The sequence below is a fragment of the Idiotropiscis lumnitzeri genome, unplaced genomic scaffold (assembly GCF_059441095.1).
Source record: "Idiotropiscis lumnitzeri isolate Australia: NSW breed Sydney's pygmy pipehorse unplaced genomic scaffold, RoL_Ilum_1.0 HiC_scaffold_32, whole genome shotgun sequence".
Taxonomy (NCBI): Eukaryota; Metazoa; Chordata; class Actinopteri; order Syngnathiformes; family Syngnathidae; genus Idiotropiscis; species Idiotropiscis lumnitzeri.
The window spans coordinates 2,099,011-2,114,798 of NW_028283570.1; the positions used below are offsets into that span (position 1 = coordinate 2,099,011).

General features: G+C 40.7%; 1 long non-coding RNA gene across 1 annotated transcript; it reads right to left on the reverse strand.

Moving 5' to 3' along the window:
* Positions 1 to 432: 432 nt before the first annotated feature.
* Positions 433 to 2,542, reverse strand: LOC148315943 (uncharacterized). The gene is made up of 3 exons (XR_015840505.1): positions 2,448 to 2,542; positions 1,334 to 1,486; positions 433 to 1,229 (listed from the first exon to the last, which is right to left on the reverse strand). It is a non-coding gene; the product is annotated as an uncharacterized LOC148315943 (long non-coding RNA).
* Positions 2,543 to 15,788: the final 13,246 nt, after the last annotated feature.

Below are 15,788 nucleotides of genomic sequence, written 5' to 3' on the forward strand. Positions count from 1 at the left end.
CGTAAAAAAGACAGGAAACGTACTTATACGTCTTTGGTAGAGGGCGCCATTGCATTAAAAGACGTCTTTGTACGTCTAAGGGAGTAAATGAGTTGAACAAAGTACAGGGTCCTTCACCTGACTACAGATGATCTTCTGGGGACTTTATTTGGTTTTAATCACTTTTGGGGTCTGTATCTATGCACACTCCCTGGTTTTGCTACCTTCCCGGGTACCACATACACACTGCTTAGTTTCTCTGCCTTCGTGGGTACCACATACATATTGCTTGGTTTCTCTGCCTTCCTGGGTACGACATACACACTGCCTGGTTTTGCTACCTTCCTGGGTACCAGTCACACAAACGTCAGACGACTCAGCACATACCGACTGTCTCAGCACTACACACTTTCACTCCAAGGCAGTGCTGTGAACCAACTTACTGACAAGAGGTAGTATTTAGAATTTTAAAAAGTGCTTGAAAGGTTTTGTTCATGTAAAACCAACAGATTATGACATTATTATTATTATTTAAATCAGTATTAAACAGCATCAGCATAGGTTAAAGATATTATACAGACTATATACGATAAAAAAATACTAAACCACCCTTGCTTTTCCGTCATTTCTTGTATAAGTTAACACACAGATGTATAACATTTGTTTATACAAATATAACGATTAAAAAGTAGCTGATTAGAGTTTTAATTTTGTATTCATTAATCTGTAATAAAAATGGACATATTTTGGTTAATAAAATTAACAAGAAATAAAAGTAAAGGGTGTTCTAATACTTTTTTCAAGATTGTCCTAACATACATTTAATGTTTACAGTATATGTCTTCGGAAGAAGCGCAGCATTAGATTTTTTTTTTTGTTCTCTCTGTTTGACTTCTGAATTTGAATTTCTGTCACAGATGTGCTTGAATTCTATTTTGGATGATTTGTGTTAAACTGCACAAATATTTGAAGAGCCATAGAATTCAAGAATCACACCAGTGCTGCTACTCCTCCGAACGGGTGAACGCCCTTGATTAACAACCTGCGTTGAGGTGGCTTTTGAGATTCGTGGTGTGGGAGAAAAATCTCTGAAGGCATTCTTAGACTTCAAGAGAGGGTCCACAATTTTCAAAGATTCACTTCCGTCTGAATCAGAGGCCTCACTTGTATCCGGAATATATTCATCTCCACTGTCATCTGAGTTGGAGTAATAATGCTTATCCATTCCAAAGTCAGCCTGTTTTTTTAATCTAAAAAACAACAACAACGAAATATAAAGGATAGAAGGCAGGAGACCAATAAAATATATGCAATTTGCTTGTAAGATTCCCTGAAATCTATATGGGTTGTTTACCTGTATACTTTTGGTCCTCCTGAGCCTTGGGATAGTAATATGGTCTGGGTCTGAGGCGCAAAGTTCAGGGGCAGGATTTGACAATGATTCGTCAGAATCTGTGTCGTTATTCCAAGGAAGATTCAGCCCATATTTTTTGTCCAAGGGAGGAGACTGGGTTGCATCAGAGTCCAAGAGAAAATTGAGAACCCATTAAATACTTAATCCCCAGAGGAATCTGCACAGAAAAAGGTCTTAATTCTATTTGAAAAAAAAAAAAAAACTAAAATATTGATGAATGATATGACAAAATAATGTAATAACAAAATTAATTGACCGTAACAAAAAGCTCCCGGGAGGAAAACTACATTAAATGTTTTTTTAACAGGGCAGTGAAAATATTGGAAAATAAAAACGATAATAAATAAAATAATATAAAAAAAGAATTCAATGTGTATCGATGGACCCATATGAAATACTTATATCGCTATGTACTTATCAGCCATATCGCCCAGCCCAATATGTAACTGCAACTTCAAAACCTCGGGCCATAACAGGATTGTAACATGGGATGCATATCTTCATTCCTAAATTTGTAGATCCCGAGGAGGCTGCTCAATGGTCCTGGTAATCTAAACCTCAACCAATTCGGTCACAGCCAATGTTCTCCATCCTTGTTAAGAAGTTTTGAAATGATTTAATAGATATACTATTGCAAACTATACCAGAATTTTAGACATTTTAAACTTTTGATCACAATTTTACCTATTTTCTAAAAATCTGAAGAATCCACATGCCAAATCACCTGCTGTAGACACATAGGTTCTGTTCTGACAGATAATTCAGTTACAGGTTGTGTACTTAAAGCCAATAAGAGGGCAATGCAGCAGTCGACAACCTGACGAAAGCTTAAGTCTCCCAATGAGAGAACTGTAGTGGCTGGTAGGTTCTTAGATTGTAACATAGTAAAGACATATACTAGGCATAACTGTATATCATATGATGATGAGGGAAAATATTATTAGCTACGATTTATGTCCAGATATATTAGAAAACTTGTCCAACCAGCACAGGTCTATCTAACTGTAATTTTAACATCTCAAGACACGACAGGATGACCACATGATACGCATACCTCCTTTTCAGAGTCTGTCAAAACTTGAGAAGGCTGCTTCGATGTTCTGGTGGCATCAACCTCAGCCGATTCAGTCATTGTCGGTTGTCCTCCATCCTAATGAACAAGTTGAATATTAATTTAATGAATTAAAAAAAGAAAATGGATCAGAATTTTACACATTTTAGGCTTTGGCCACCCAAAACAAAAACTAACAAGTTCACGAATGAAACAAAACCAATTACTTTAGCGCATGACAATTAATCTTCAGTAGAGATATGTTGTGACTGATATTTCAGTCACAGGTTGTCTTTTGAACGCCACCAGGGGCGCAATGGAGCACAGGACAGCCAAAAGTCTTCTTGTCGGACACCTGTAGTGGCTGGTAGGTTCTAAGATTATAACATAGTAAAGGCACATACAACTCCTAACTGTATTTCATATGATAATGAAGGAAAAGATGATTAGCTATGATTTATGTCAACAATAAAAATGGCTCTACGGGGTCCCCACAAACACAAACCTGACAGTTGGGTGTCAGATGGCCAACATACCTGACACGCAATTCAACTCAACTGGACCCCACAACACAAGAAAAAGCTGAGTGAGCCTCAAACCAGACATACACATTCACTGACAAATATCCTGTGACACCAGATATATTAGAAGTCTTGTCTAATCAGCACACGTCTATCTAACTGCAATTTTAACATCTCGAGACACGACAGGATGAGTACACGATACGCATACCTCCATTTCTGAGTCTGTAAAGCCTGGAGGAGGCTGCTTCGATGTTTTAGTAGCATCATAAATTTATTGAATTAATTATATTTGAGGTTGGATTAGATTTTTACACATTTTAAGCCTTAGCCACCCAAAACAAAACATAAGCTCATGAATGAAATAAAACTAATTAATTTCGCCCATGCCAATTAATCTTCTGTAGACGCGTGTTGTGACCAGTGTTGTTTTTGGCAGGCATTTTAGATTTTGTCCAAGTCATTTGGACAAAGTGCTGATTTGTTTACATCACATTTAGTCATCCCAATTCGTTATAGTTTTAGTCCAGTTTTAGTCAACGAAAACTAAAAAAAGGGTTTTAGTCCAGTTTTAATCGACGGAAACGCAAAAAAAGTTTTACCCTAGTTTTCGTCAATTTATTCACAAAGGTTTTAGTCCAAGCGGCACGGTGGCCCAACTGGTTAGCAGGATGGCCTCACAATATTGAGGTCGTAGGTACGATTCTGGCTCCGGCCTTCCTGCATGGGTTTCCTCTGGGTAATTCGGTTTCCTCCCATATTCTTAAAACATGCATGGCAAGTTGCTTGGACACTCTAATTGCCCCTAGGCATGAGTGTGAGCGTGGATGGTTGTTCGTCTATGTATGCCCTGCGATTGGCTGGACACCAATTCAAGGGTGTACCTCGCCTACTGCCGAAGACAGCTGGGATCGGCTCCAACACTCCCCGCGACCCTAGTGAGGAGAAGCGGTACAGATAACGGATGGATGGATGGATGGGTTTAAGTCCATTTGAGTTAAAACAAGGCATTCAAGGTTTCCACCCAATAACAAAGACTTTTGGATGGACTACAAAGGATTCTTCATTACAAACAGAAAAAAGTGGCAACAGTGGAATCAATGCTCACTGCTCCAAAATAAGCAGAGAAGCAAAACATTTTGTTGGGCAACTGTTGTGGCTTTATTTCACTAAAAGCAACATAAAATAATTTATGAACCACATGCTAACAATTTTGTCTCGTCAACGAAAAAAATTCATGTACATCACGTCATGTTTTCGTCATAAAAGAACCTCGTTTAGCTTGTCATCGTCATTAAAAAAGGGGCGTTAACGAAGTATTTTCGTCATAGTCATCAGTGACGAAAACAACACTGGTTGTGACTGATATTTCAGTCCCAGGTTGTCTCCTGAACACCACCAATTGGGCAAGGGGGCGCAGGAAAGCCTGGGGTCTTCTATTTTTACAGTATAGAAAGGCTAAATATCAAATTGAAACAGTGTTTTATATCATGAATATACAGGGTTGGTGCTGGTTCTGGTAGGGAAACCACAACATAAAGATGTCCTTAATTAGTCCCACAATGGGGATATTTGCTATATGGCATATGATGGCCTAACAGGGCCACCGCCCAGAAAAGAGTAACGCAGAACTTTGTAATACTGTCACTCCCTGACCAGTTCGTTGTTCCTGAAGAGCCAAACTTTGACTCAGACCCACAAATTTGAATTACAGATAGTGGACAATGGAGAACTCCCCCAGTCAGTCAGCATGTTCAACTTCCATAGAAACCTCAACATACATTTATTAGATTGCCAAACTAATTGGAAACTACATCACCAGAACACCACAAGTGGGCTCTGTTATTGTACTTAAAGATGCATCTTACAAACCTGTGTTCTCCAAGGCCAGCTGGTCCATAGTCTTAAGTTATTTCTTCGCCAACATCAATGTCTCGGAGCGCAAACAGACAGAGGTGTGGTCTGTCCTCTGTTGTCTTCTTCTTCATTTTACAGTTGGGGTGCATGTGGTCATCATTAACCAGTCTTCCCAGACTGCCATCTTCTTGAGCGGCATCAACACTTAAAATAGATTTAAAAAAAAAAAAAACAATTATTCAATCAATGTCAGAAATTAATCTTTGAGACAATCTTGTGTACACAAAACATAAAAATAGGAAATCCACAATTTTTAAATCTTCTAAATCAAATCATACAAGAAATTTCTATTGGAATCAGACCCTATTAACAGCTTGTCTTTGAGACTTCATGGTCTATATTTTCATTTGTACAGATTCAACGCATGAATAAAAGTAATTACCGTATTTTCGCAGTCATAAGCAAACAAAGCGCCCTGTCAGTCGATGCGTCCATTAAATGGACAAAGTACCACTCACGTCCATCAGCCCTTGTCATCAACGAGCTGTTGGAAGTGCATGTTAGCACACCCTGCTGGGCAAAGAGTGAGTTGTCCATGCTTACAATCGACCGTGACAAATACACCATCTGACTATAATGTTTGGGTGATGGTGTTGGAAAAAGCTGGACAAAGGGCAGCTGTCCACAATGTTTTAGTCTGTCTTATCATTTATGTTATTGCAAGCAAGAAACGTCCCAGGTTTAGACAACAGACAAAAAGTCCAAAGCATAACAGCACATCTCTTTAAACAGCCATGCAAATCTCTCTAAACAGCTATGGGATTGTGGGTCTCTGCTCCCAGAATGCATTGCTTGAATTAGCTAAGGCTGAGTGGCTTTTGTATTATTTTCATTTTTTTTGGGTATATTGATGGCATGAGAGATACATGTTTGTGTTAATCTTATTTCTATGTTTCATTGTTTGCTTGTATGATGAGTTTTTTATTTTTTTTTGAAACCGTGACTCTAAGGAGTGTGGTGAGCAGCCAAGTCCCTCCCCTGACGTTGCTTTGTAGGCTATTGCCAATGCACCTAATATTGGCCTGAGCCATTGTCAGCTATTGTCAATAGAGACTTGGCGTCTGCTGCAACAATGGGGTGATTGCTCATGTTATTGGGGCATAGTAGGCTGCTATCGGCTGTGTCAGTGTGGGCAGCTCTGCCAAGTTCATGCTATGCTAACAGCAGCTGTGCTATCGTCTTGTCAGGCGGTGCGTCCAGTATATGTTACAAAGACAGAAATAGCGGCCTCAACAGGTGTTGCGCCCTTTGACACGGCGCGTCTTTTGGGTGCGAAAATACGGTATACATTTTTGCTTAGAGAATGATTTTTCCCCAAACACTTATGGGATGAGTATGTGTTTATTTTTTTAAATAAAAACAAAAATAAGATAACATCTCAATCTTTGCCTCACCTCCAAGTTTTTTCTTGCCGGCGGAAGTCAAACAAAAAGACAGTGCCTCTTCCATCCATCTTCCTGCGTTGAGATTTATCAGAATCTATCAATTTTCCTCTGTACTCCATAATAAAGAATAAAGTCGTCTTTCCTGAAAGGGGCCTTGGTAAATACTCCTCGACCTAGTTAACAGGGAAATCAAGATAGCTTCGTCATATTTTTAAGCACACAAATAAGGAGTCATCATATTCATTTGGGCCACTATACTAATGTAGGGTGGTTTGAAACATTGCTTCTTGTGAGGGATAGAGCAGAGCCCTTCTTTATGATTTTAAAGGAACAGACCAGCCAAAATTCATTTTCCAGCATTGCATTAGCCAGTATGTATTAGGACTGAAAGTACAAATGTCAATGGCACCTGGTTACGTAAAAAAAAAACTTTAAGATTATTTAGTTTCATAACAATGACATACACTGTATACACAGTCATATTGGATCGCGTCACGTGATCTCTGTGACGTATAACGTGCTTTACACTAGACTATCAATATCGGACTTGTTCACTGGTCTATTGTGGTATAAAAATGCCGGAGGGCGTCATCAAGTACAGCCTTAATTTAGATAGAACTCCTACCATCAGGTTTCACGCTCACTGAAATAACTTGAAACTGACAAAAGAAAAGGTCAAGACACTCTTAATGTAAAATAACCACTTAAAAAACGATGTCAGCTTGGTTATCAGAAAACAATAATATATCTTAGCAAAAGCGTTAACATCATACCTTTAAATGAGTTTATATACTTCGCTTCTAACTCTGCAGTCTTGTCCAGACCCTTGACTGCATGTTCAATAGTATCCTGCTTTGGGGACTTCCTGCATCTCAGGGAAGGCATTGTTTATTCTATAAAGAAAAAAGACAGTTTTGTGTTGAGAATTATTAATACTATAGGCTAAATGGAGTTTTAACAATATCAGTGTAAGAAAAATAAATTATAAATTAAAAAAATATCAATCCCTCCATCCCAATTAATGATTTCAACCATAATAGTTTATATTGAAGTTTAAACAACAGACAGACAGATTTATGCAGTGTGACTACAAAAATCTTACCAAAATTGCATTCACAGTAACCTTTGCTTTAAGAATCATGTAATTAACCAGTGAACATCGTGTCTTACACAAAAATTAATGACAGAAATTATCATGGTACTTGCATTCTGTTGTTCTATAACAAAAGTGCAAGCTGTTAGCTCCGCAAAGCTAACGCAACAAGCTAGCGTCCCTCGTGCTCACATTCAATGCAAACCTGACCACCGGATGAAAATACGCGTCGGTTTAGTTCTTTAAATGAGTAAAAGCACCATGACGTTTTATAATTATTCAATGCTTAACTGGAGCTCGTCAATTATGTCGATGTAGGAGCACATGTTTGCTAGGCCAGTGTTGTAGGCCCACATCCATGGTGCTACTTTGTATAGTGTTTTCCACACAACTATCTCTAACCATGAACAAATGCACTCGAGGCATGTTTTGAATAAAAACAAACGAAAAACACTTACCTCTCCGTTTCAACAGCAGTTCGAACTTCGAAGTGGTGATATTCTCCAGCGTTAAGCACCTGCTCGAACTGCGAATAGGTCAAATTCAACAGCGTCTTTTTTCTGTCTTAATAAGGACGCGATGAGAGGAGGAGCGCTTGCCTTTTCGTCAGCACGCCCCGCGCGGGTGGTGCTGCTTTATCACTCTCTATCTGTGCCCGCCCGCCGGCATGTCGATAGAAAAATAATATTCCTTCAAACATTACTTTCATCTTCTTAACGTTTTGTAGTGAATTTAACAGGTTCACCACTTTTTTCAAATACACCAATGGAAAACAGGTCTTAATTGAGGAAACATACAAAGAGCGTCTCACAAACACCTTATGATGAGCAATGTAATTTGATCACGTTTTTTGTCACTGCCTGGACGTCGGTTCACTGGCCTGGTGGCAGTGGCTTGTAGACACTGTCACTGAGTGGGAACGGATCTCAAGGTGGGTCAAACTAACCCAAGCAGTGGATCGGTCCGTTTTTTAAATTTATTAATTTTTTTATTTTATGTATTTATTTATTATTTAATACAAGGGCTTCGGCTCACTACCAGTGGGCGGGACCAAAGAATTTGGGTTTCCTTTGAGCTAGGAGGCAGTCAAAGGCAGTCCAATCCCCGGCAACATAAAGCGCCTAGCTCTGGGGACATGGAATGTCATTTCTCTGGTAGGGAATGAACCCGAGCTGGTGTGTGACTAGACCAGTGGTTCTCAATTATTTCCTGTCATGCCCCCCCTACCAAGAAGAAAACAATTCGCACCCCCCCCCACCACAATTTTTTTTTACATTTCGTACTAATGTACATGTTCTTTGCATATTAATGTTAGATTGTCAATAAAATATCTTACCTTAACAAAGCTAAATTGATAAAAAAAAATATCATTTTGAGAACGACTATTGTGAGGATCTCGAAACTCAGTACTCTGTGGTGCTAATATTGATGAGATGATAAATATGTTGAAGCCACAGAACAAAAAGATTAGATATTGTTTGGAAATTAATGACGTACATAACAAAGGAATATCAGCCTTGATTGGAGTACATTACTGCATTTAAATTTTTAATAAAAATGAAACAATTATTGATGTTATGACCACTATGAAGAATTTAAAAAAACAATATATAGGGATAATTATAGTTTTCATTTTGTTATGTTTAGTCTGTTCATGTTGCATTATTTTTATGACAAAGATGATGGTTAATCGTAGGTTTGTTGCCCAAATGTACCGTTACAACCTGATTAATGTTGAGAATGACGAACTCAAACTGGACACTAAAACGTAAAAACACATGGACTTCTTGCCCCTGTCCACACACGTGCACACACACACACACCATACACGAAGATCCGGGAGGTAAGGACGGCTGTCCTCTCCTACAACGAGGCAAGGGCCTCCACCAAGTCACCCCAGGGACAAGTTTTATTCCCTGATGGTCATCAAATTATGAGGATCTCATTCTACGCCGGAAGGGAGGAGGGGAATTTTTCCCTAATGTGAGGTTTTCGCTCCTCCACTGATGATCACACTGTTGTATGATTTCATTATGATGATCTGTCTTAAAGCCGTAAGGACATGATTTTTAAATCCACAACAGGGGGGAAATGTAAGATGGGCTGAGGATAGGTAATCAGTTTGTGTATTCATAATCATGTTTTTATACACTCATTAATATTTAACACACACAGAGACACTTACTTGTTATTTTAACACACACACACACAGACACCGTATCCTGAAGATGTGTTTAGTTAAACTGACCTTGGGTTATGATTTTCTGCCTGCTGGAGTCCCTGGTGATTAGTTATTGATGCTTTAGTTAAACTGACCTTTATACCGTGAGTTATTGATGTTTTCTGTCTCTTGGTGATTAGTTGTTGATGCTTTTCTGTCTTCTGGTGATTAGTTATTGATGAGTTAGTTTCAATAAAAAGGCAGAACGGAGGGTGAGAGTCAGAGGGTGTGCGGGATTGAACTGGCAAGACGGCTGTTTCGCCTCCTGGCTCCCTCTCCCATTCTGAATGGCACAAAACGAAAACTTTAGTAAGTTATTTCAGTCTAAAAAAAGGCGTCAGGGCATTTTTAAACCGGACAGTAAGTCGTCACTGTCTTGGTTCCTTTTTGTGCCTTGACCCATCCCGGAATTATTGAAAGGATGCAGTCCTATTTACAGGCCCCAGTGACACCCCAGGTTTCTGTTGTTTGTACGAGGGCGCTTAATAGGTACTGCTATTCACAATCGTCTTAGGCTGTTTCTTTGCAGAAGTTTATGGACAATGTGTAGTGCTGTAGGATGCAGTCTAGAGCATTCTTGACATTGAAGCTTTTGTTTCCAGCAACTGCTAATGCGACCGTGCATCAAACATGCAAAACACAGACCCTTGCTCCTCAAGAAGTCAATCTTATCCTTGTGATGCTTTCTCCTAAATTCCTTACAAATTGTGAGACTGTTGCTCTCCATTACAATTAGCACATGGTTTGGCAATAGCATCCACTGAAACAGGTTCTGCCTTTGGCGTGGTGGTTTTGTTGTTTTCCATCTTGGCGGGCACAATGACTGTTGTGAAGACTTTCTTTGATTTTGGTGTTTCTGTGTGTTGTGATTTTGTTTTCTGTTTTATAGAATCTTTCGTGCTTGTCAACAAAGTCAACAAAATCCTTAAACTTCACTCTTCTATTTGTTCTTTCTTGGAGATTGCAGGCAAATTTTCTCCAAGATTCTATAAGTCTGTATGGAAGTTTGTTTGCCAATGCCTTTATATTAGCCATGTTGTCCAAGTCCTCCATGTAATTAACATCTGCCATTATGTTCAAACAGCCCATAAGGAATAATGTGAAAGACTGAAGTGCAACACCATCTTCAGACTTGATTGTTGGCCAATCCATGGCTTCCTTTAAATATGCTTCTGCTATCATGAAGTCATCACCATAAAACTCCTTCAAGATTTGTTTTGCTTTGGTATATCCTGTCAGAGGTTCCATATGGATGCAGCTCTTCACCAACTCATGTGGTTGTTCACTAGTATACTGCAGCTAAAATTGAAGATGATCACGGTTATCACTTGTACGGCCTTCAATCCCATGTTCAATGGCACCTATACAGGTTTTATAATGCAGAGGGTCGCCTTTAAACGTAGGAATGGAAAGTTCGGGAAGTAGCGATGCTTTTTGACTCTTTGCTAAGTATTCTGCGACACTGGCTTGCTGTGAGATTGCTTGGCAAAGGCCATCAAGCACATGTCCCTGTTGTTCTCTACTTTCTGTCTGATGTGGAAATCTAGCCATTGGAATAGTCGAAGTGGGAGCATTTCAGGTCAACACTGCTTGTTGCTCTGATAGGCTGTGATGGTAATTGAATGTTTTTCCTTGTTTAAATTGTAACACACTCATCAGGAATGTGGATACCATCCTCCTGGGTATTTTCATATCTTCTCAAGACATCCAATTTAGCATCAGACTCAGGGAGTGCCGTTTGCATTGCATGCATTTGCTTCTTTGCCTTAATTGCAGCTTCTTCTTGCTCAAGTGCCAACCTTTGTTGTAAATCAGCAGCCTTTGCCTTTAAACATGCTCGTTCCATTTGAGCCTTTAATTTAATTGAAGACGTTGACAGAAGTGAGCTTCTGTCTGTTAGATTCTTTACTTCTACTTCTATGGGTGTAGTTAGTTGATGCAGATCTACTATCATCAGGTGATATTTGTTTATTGCATCCTTCCTCTGCACGTTTCAAAACGTCCTTCTTCCATTGCTCACATTTCCATTAATTACATTTTTTGGATCAAACCAGTTATTTTGGTCATCGGCAAAATCCTCTTCAGTCTTTAAATTTTGCACACCGGAATTGAGGTCCACAAATTCTTGCTCCATGCCGCTAAAGCAAACACGAAGCTCAGTTTTTTACAGCGTCAACATTTGCATCATCCTCCATCAATTGTTCAATTTGACGTTGCATGGAGGTCAATTGAGCAAATTTGCACCTGCGTGCCTGCATCCGTTTAGGCTTGTGATCTTCTACAGCTTTTCTCCGTCATTTTTAATGTCCGCTTTCCACTGTCTTGTTCCTCCATGTCAATCCACAATCAAGCAAACAAAAACGTCAAACTGACTGTAGCGTCTCAATTTGTAGGTCAGCTGAATGACGATCAAAGTTTTAAGCAGTTTACTCACGCACCTGTTACGTGCACGTCCTTGTTAACTCGCGATGCTTGTCAAGTATGGACGCATGCTAACAGCTAGCAGCTCATTGTCCCGACTGGAAAGTTGCTCCTTAGCTGTGATGTGCCTAGGGTTACACTATCTATCATTAACAAACACAGCCAGCCCTCCTCTTTCCTCTTACCGCTTTCCAGTGTCCTGTCCGCAAGTAGTATTTGGAAGCCGTCAAATTCCACGACGGTGTCCGGCGTTAGGTCTGTTAGCCATGAATCCGTGAACATCAGCAAGCTAGCTCATTGGAAGTTCCTCTCGTGCCGCGTCCATTTTCTTGGGAAGGTATCTAACATTTCCCATAAAAACGGACAGGAGGACGGGGTGGTCACGCCTCCTCTTTGCCTGGCGTTTCGCCCCCGCGCGACATCCCCCGTCTCTTCCTCCTCAACTCGTGGGGGATATCGGGTCTCGCTCCGGGAGTCGGCACGGGGTTAGCACGAAGTGCTAACAGCTGATCTCTTGTGTAAACGATTGATCCGTAGCTCCCAGTGACATCTCCGGACACGATCACGCAAAAAACAGCCCCCAGCAGCAATAAAACCACCGCAATTTGGATGTCCATTGCTGCGATGAGGTAAAATAAATAAAACTGGGTAAAGGAAAAAACACGCGAAAAAGGCTCAAATAGTGAGCCGTGCTGCTTTAGCAGGTAGCCACTCGCGTGGTGACGGAACCGTAAAAACAAATGTGGTCCCATCAAAATCTGATGGGATATTTAAAAATAAAAGCGTGAAAATTTGCTTATTTGTCTGTCGTCACCAATGATTAAAAAAATTAAAATCATTACAAAATCCTCAAGCTATCGTGATACCAGACAAGTTCTGCGGGACACCAGACCACCCCAGTTGTCCACAAAAAGTGGTCACTTCAAAATTTGATGTGGCATTTAAAAATAAAAAAATCACCTGAAATATGCACTGTGATCAACACTGATTTAAAAGAAAAATCTTTAAAAAATATCCTCAAACTATCGTGATACCAAACCAGGATTGGGGATACTAGACCACACCAGCTGTCCACCAAAAGTGGTCACATCAAAATGTGATGTGGCACTTCAAAATAAAAGTAGCCTGAAATTCGCTTATTTCACGGTCATCACCACTGAGTTAAAAAAAAAATAGCTCGAGCTATCGTGATACCAGACCAGTTTTGTGGGACACGAGACTACCCCAGCTGTCCATAAAAAGTGGTCCCATCGAAATCTAATTTGTAATTTCAAACTAAAAGTTGCCTGAAATCTGCACATTTCACTGTCATCATGCCTGACTTTAAAATTTCATTAAAAAATATCCTCTAGCTATGGTAATACCAAACCAGGTTTGGAGGACACAAGACAACACAGCTTTCCACCAAAAGTAGTCCCATCAAAATGTAAGGAGGCATTTTAAAATAAAAGAGCTGGAGCTGTCGTAATACCAGACTAGTTTTGTTGGACACTAGACGACCCCAGCTGTTCATCAAAAATGGTCCCATCAAAATCTGATGTGTAATTTCACAATAAAAAAAAAACCCACCTGAAATATGCACATTTCATTGTCATCAACACTGATTTTAAAATAATCATTTCAAAATACCCTCGAGCTATCGTGATATCAGACCCATTTTGGGGGACACTAGACAACCCCAGTTGTCCATCAAATGCGGTCCCACCAAAATGTGATACGGCATTTCAAAATAAAAGTAGCCTTAAATCAGCATACATCACTGTTATCAGGCCTGACTAAAATATCATGACAAAATATCCTCCAGCTATCATGATACCAGACAAGACATATTTCACTGTCATCACCATTGATTTAAAAAAATTAATTAAAAACTAGAGCTGCGAGCAGCTATAAAGGGCCCTCGCCACCCGGACAACGTTGGGGTACTGGCACGTTGGAAATGTGAAATATTTCCGAGAAATAACGTGAGGAATCTTCAAGAGGAATTTGCTTGTAGTTAAAGTTAGAGCAGCTTTTGTTTTCAAAGCCTCGTCAATGTTTGAAGTAAATTTGTTGGCAGGCACTACAGGTGCATCAAATCAAAGACTAATAGACTGAAAAACATTTTCTTTCCGAGAGCCATCACCATTCTGAACTCTCACACACATGCACACACACACGACCACCCTTACCTTGCTGAACAGCGACGTATTGTGTTGTATTTCTCCAATTTTCCATCACAATATTTATTCTCTTATTTATCTAATTTATATATTTGATTAAATTATTGTTGTATTGCACTGGAGAGGGGAGCTCCCTAATCGTGTTGCACACTGTACAATGACAATAAAAGGATTTCGGATTCTGATCAATTTAGAATGGCCGACTTCCTGTTCAATTTAGCATACGGCTCCATGAGACTTTTTATTAGGTCTTGGCTTTGTACACACTTCATCAAATTTTCAGTTTGGTGAAACAGAGATATGGGGCTGTTTTTTTTTGTTGTTTTTTTTTTTCTAGGGGGCGATAGCGAGCCATTTTTAAACAACTGTACGACAAAATAATAAAATATTGTGAATATTGAATCAACTCCCGGTTGAGTGGACGCTGGCACGTTTGGCTGCCACTGCTCACCGGTAACTCTCAGAAATTTTTTGGATCCGCTTGTTGTACCTGCTTTAGCAGTTTACAATCCCTCCAGTTACAGTGATTTTATTTATTATTATCTGTATGTTGAGCGATCCCGATTCTCATGAATGCCACCCACCGATTGCATAGTCGCTGACGCGTCTACTGTGGCTAAAGTTTAGCTTACCTATCAAAGTTAGCACCTGTCTGCCATGTGGACCCGCAGGCCAGTCTGCTTCTCGCACTTCTGCCTGTTCCTGTCATGTCATCAACCTGTGTCAGGACAACTTCAATCCACTGCCGCTGAACTCCGCTGGATTTACCGACACATGCCCGAGGGAAACGCACCACCACCACTGCTCCTCCTCCCGAACATCGCTCGTCGACCCTTGAAGGATTGTATGGCAATTACCGGCATTTTAAACATTTATGGGACAGAATGTCAATTATTTAATTTAGCAGGTTTATATTTACTGAATATGCTATGATCGCAAAATTCCGGACGAACTGGCGAGGCTGCCCGGCTCACCGTGGCTTGTCATCGGGACCGGGAGGCGGCGCAGGCGACGCAGAGAGAGGAAGCAGAAGCGGGGCTGCAGGTCCGGTGTCTTGCAACGGCTGCGACGGCAGCCCCATAGGCAACCACTGCCGAGTCTGTACCTCACCAACGCCAGATCCGTGGTCCACAAAATCGACGACCTGGGATTACAAATCCTGGGAAACCGCTATGTGCGAGACAGCAGTGTGATCGTCGTCACGGAATCCTGGCTGCACGCAGACGTCCCCGATGCTAGCATCCAGCTGGCCGGGCGCTCGCTACATCGCGCGGATCGGACAAGGGACACCGGTAAGAGACGGGGCGGGGTGGCTCTGTGTTTACGTGCATGAGAACTGGTGCGGCGATAGCACGATCGTCGAGAAGCACTCTTCCCCCGACATCGAGTTCATGTCCGTTAAATGCCGGCCTTATTTTCTCCCGAGGGAGCTAACGGTCGTGATTGTCACAGCTGTTTACATCCCTCCCGACGCTAGCACTAGCACGGCGCTCTCGCTACTCGCGTGCGTCATCAATAAACATCAGCGGGCCCACCCTGATGGCGTTCACGTAGTAGCGGGAGACTTTAATAAGGCCAATTTAAAGACTGTACTCCCAGAGTTTCACCAGCATGTCAAGTGCCC